This window comes from Diceros bicornis, chromosome 7 (genome assembly GCF_020826845.1).
Source record: "Diceros bicornis minor isolate mBicDic1 chromosome 7, mDicBic1.mat.cur, whole genome shotgun sequence".
Taxonomy (NCBI): domain Eukaryota; kingdom Metazoa; phylum Chordata; class Mammalia; order Perissodactyla; family Rhinocerotidae; genus Diceros; species Diceros bicornis.
In genome coordinates, this window is record NC_080746.1 from 56,939,259 (window position 1) to 56,943,046 (window position 3,788).

A 3,788-nucleotide genomic window follows, 5' to 3' on the forward strand; every position below is an offset into this window, starting at 1 on the left:
AGTGGGTTAGTGGGTCTGGAGAGTTATTTATAAGAAAGATGAATTTAAAAGCTCTTTTTTTCCTTAAAATATAATGTAATGAAGAAACTTGGGGGATCAGCCTGGTGGTGTAGTGGTTAAGTTTGCATGCTCTGATTCAGCGGCCTGGGATTTGCAGGTTCGAATCCCAGGCACGGATGGACGCACGGCTCATCAAGCCTCGCTGTGGCAGCATCCCACATACAAAATAGAGGAAGATGAGCACAGATGTTAGCTCAGGGCGAATCTTCCTCAAGCAAAAAGAGGAAGATTGGCAACAGATGTTAGCTCAGGGCGAATCTTCCTCACCAAAACAAACAAACAAACAAAAAACTTGGATCTTCTGATGCACCCCTGACCCTGTCCTATGTTCTCTGCCATGCTGAGCTGTCCAGAGGGCAGCCTAGACATTCTAAAGTGTAAGGCGCCATGCCTCCAGCAGGCTCCCCTGCACTGTCCCAGGGCCCTCTCACCATAGACATGGAGTTCTACATCAGGCACAGCCACCCACAGAGCAAGCTGCCCACCAACATGTGACAGGGTCTTGGAAAATCACAGAGAAAATATGCAAAGTAGGTTGTCCTCTACATATCCAAAACCAGTCATGATACAGCAATATAACTTAAACATGTCAAGAAAGATAAATGCAAATACTTTGAGGAACTATTATAGCTGAGATGATTTCATGCTGTACCTTTACCACTTATTGGATATTATGGTAAAGGGCCTGAAGATAACACCATTTTCACATTATGGAGATTATGGAGGACATTATGAACAATAAGAAAAGTTATGCCTCATTGCCCAATTTTACTAGGGCTGACTGTCTAAGTTTTTTTGGCATAAAAAAGATAGCAGTGAGGGCCGGCCCAGTGGCTTAGCGGTTAAGTGCGCGCGCTCCGCTGCTGGCGGCCCGGGGTTCGGATCCCGGGCGCGCACCGACGCACCGCTTCTGCGGCCATGCTGAGGCCGCGTCCCACATACAGCAACTAGAAGGATGTGCAGCTATGACATACAACTATCTACTGGGGCTTTGGGGGTAAAATAAATAAATAAATAAAATCTTTAAAAAAAAAAAAAAAGATAGCAGTGGGCCAGCTCCATGGTCTAGTAGTTAAGTTCAGCACACTCCCCTTTGGCAGCCCAGGTTTGGCTCCTGGGTGTGGACCTATACCACTCATTGGCGGCCGTGCTGTGGCAGCAACCCACATACAAAATAGAGGAAGATGGGCACAGATGTTAGCTCAGGGCGAATCTTCCTCAACCTAAAAAAAAAAAGAAAAAGAAAAAACAATAGCAGTACATTGATATTATGAATCAGTGTAGATCATCAAATTTTTTCTTTTTGAAATTTGAGGAACGGTCATATCTTCTACCAATAAAGCCAGTGGAAACTGCCATAGAGGCATGGAGGGTAATGTAGGCCAGTTAGATCACAAAAATGACATAAAGATATGCATTTTGCCTGAGAAATACACTATAGATAAGATCACCGATTCAGGTCCTCAACTCTCTGGATCACTAGATTACAATGTGGTACACAGTTTATATAACAAAGGATTTATTTATTTCAATGTATGACTCTCTAATTACAATTTTATTCTCTTAAAGGTTTTGTAATGAATTGAATGCAAGATGACTGGGTGATTCCTTTGAAACGCTATATTTCTTTCAATAGATGAGCACACTAATGTCGCAGAGCTTGCAAATGTCCTTGAGATAGACTTTTCCCTGGTTAAGAATGATGTCTCCATGTATTCCTGATTGGTCTTTGCCCATAAGAAGAGAGAAGTAATAAATGTGGATCCACTTCATTCATCATGCTGGAATGTTCCATCTGTAAACACACTTAAAAGTACTCTTGATCCACGGAAGATACTCCTATCACAGGATGGCGAGGAAAGTAGGAGTCCTGAACAAGAAGCTCTGTCAGCTCTGATACTGAAACAAATAGTCAAGATCCAGCTGACACAGCCAAGATAAGCAATTTGGGTCTATCTACAGGACACACAAAGCATATTGCTTTTCTATTTGACTCAATTATTGCCTTTTTAATGATGGGAAATCTTTCACCAAAAGTTGGCAAACTCTCACCTAAGTCTCTGGACAGCTTCCCTACAGAATTAAAAAAGGTTCAAAACACTGATGAAGAAAAGGTGCAGACTGCAGAGATTTTTTTTCTTGTTTTTTTTTTTTAGTGAGGCAGATTAGCCCTGAGCTACTATCTGTTGCCAATCCTCTTCTTTTTGCTGAGGAAGATTGGCCCTGGGCTAACGTCCATGCCCATCTTCCTCTACTTCATATGTGTGACGCCTCCCTCAGCGTGGCTTGATAAGCACCGCGTAGGTTCCCGCCCAGGATCCAAACCTGCGAACCCCAGGCTGCTGAAGCGGAGTGTGCGAACTTAACCATTACGCCACCAGGCGGGCCCCATGCAGAGATATTTTGATTAGAAACTTACTCTGAGAAGGGGGGAGGGAGGAGAGTGAAAGGGATAATTCGGCACATGTGTGTGGTGAGGGGTTGTAATTAGTATTTGGGTGGTGAACATGATGTAATCTATGCAGAAATAGAAGTATAATGATGTACACCTGAAATTTATACATTGTTATAAACCAATGTTACTGCAATAAACAAAAAATTTAAAAAAAAAGAAATATGAGACATAAAAAAAGAAACTTACTCTGAGAAACACAAAACTGTCTCTGCATTGTAGGAATGATATATTTGCACAACTGCACAGTCAGAACAACCCAATTACGGTTTTCTTGTGACTCTCTTACACTGTGAGAGCCTTCTTGATTTGGACGCTGCAACTTACACCAGAGTTCTAAACAAAAATTATACATTGCTTGTTTCCCTGGCTCCTCTCACTAACGAATTCAGTCCATCAGCAATAGTACTCCTCAGAATACTAGACCAATTATCCAGAAGTCACTGCCTAGAAATCAGATTCCCATTTCTTTTACTGTCCAAAGGTACAAGACTTCAAAAACCATCACATACTTCAGGGTTATTATTGAGCATTAGTAATGTTTTGAAGTCATAATCCTGAAGTAACTCTTACTTCAGATTAGCTCACGGTGTTGAATGATGAGATGAGAGAAACCTTTTCCATTTGGTAAAACAGAACTACAAAAGAGAGTTTGCTTGTGTCAATATGGGTGTTGATAAAGCATTGCAAATATCAAGGAACAAAGTGGGCTTGCAGGGATTTCTGTGGCTATGTCCCCATGTCTACGCTTCTAGTCAACAAACAGAAAACTTGGTGGTGCTTCTGATGAGAAAGGAGAACCTGCTCTAACTTCCGTCTTGGAGCAAATGAAAGTACAGAATCATTTGAAATGGTCATTGAGGAAGTAATGGAGGATTCAACAACAAAACAGAACCCTGATGTTGCCACAACAGAAGCCAACTTGTTTCCTCTTGAGCTGTGCTTTGAAATTCCACTGTTTTGCTCTGACTTAAATCAGAAAGTTTGTAGGAAAACTGCCACACACAACATTTTTTTGAAGAAAGCCTTCAAAAACTGTGACATTTCAGTAGAAAACTCACTAGATGTCCTTAACTTTGTTCACTCATTCTAGGAAGGTGCTTGAACACTGACTATTCACACTGAGCCCAGCTTTTTCAAGTTTGCTTAACTATCTTATGCTGATATGGAAGTTCCACTTCCTGCAAAGAACGTAATATTTAGAGATGGCATCTTATCAGAATGGAATAGAGTGTCATCTTCCTCACTTCTCACTGCTAATCTTCACCTGCAATAA

At 41.4% G+C, this 3,788-nt stretch overlaps 1 pseudogene; it reads left to right on the top strand.

The window, feature by feature from the left end:
- Window positions 1-447: 447 nt before the first annotated feature.
- On the top strand, window positions 448-3,788 carry LOC131409008 (protein FAM91A1-like; annotated as a pseudogene).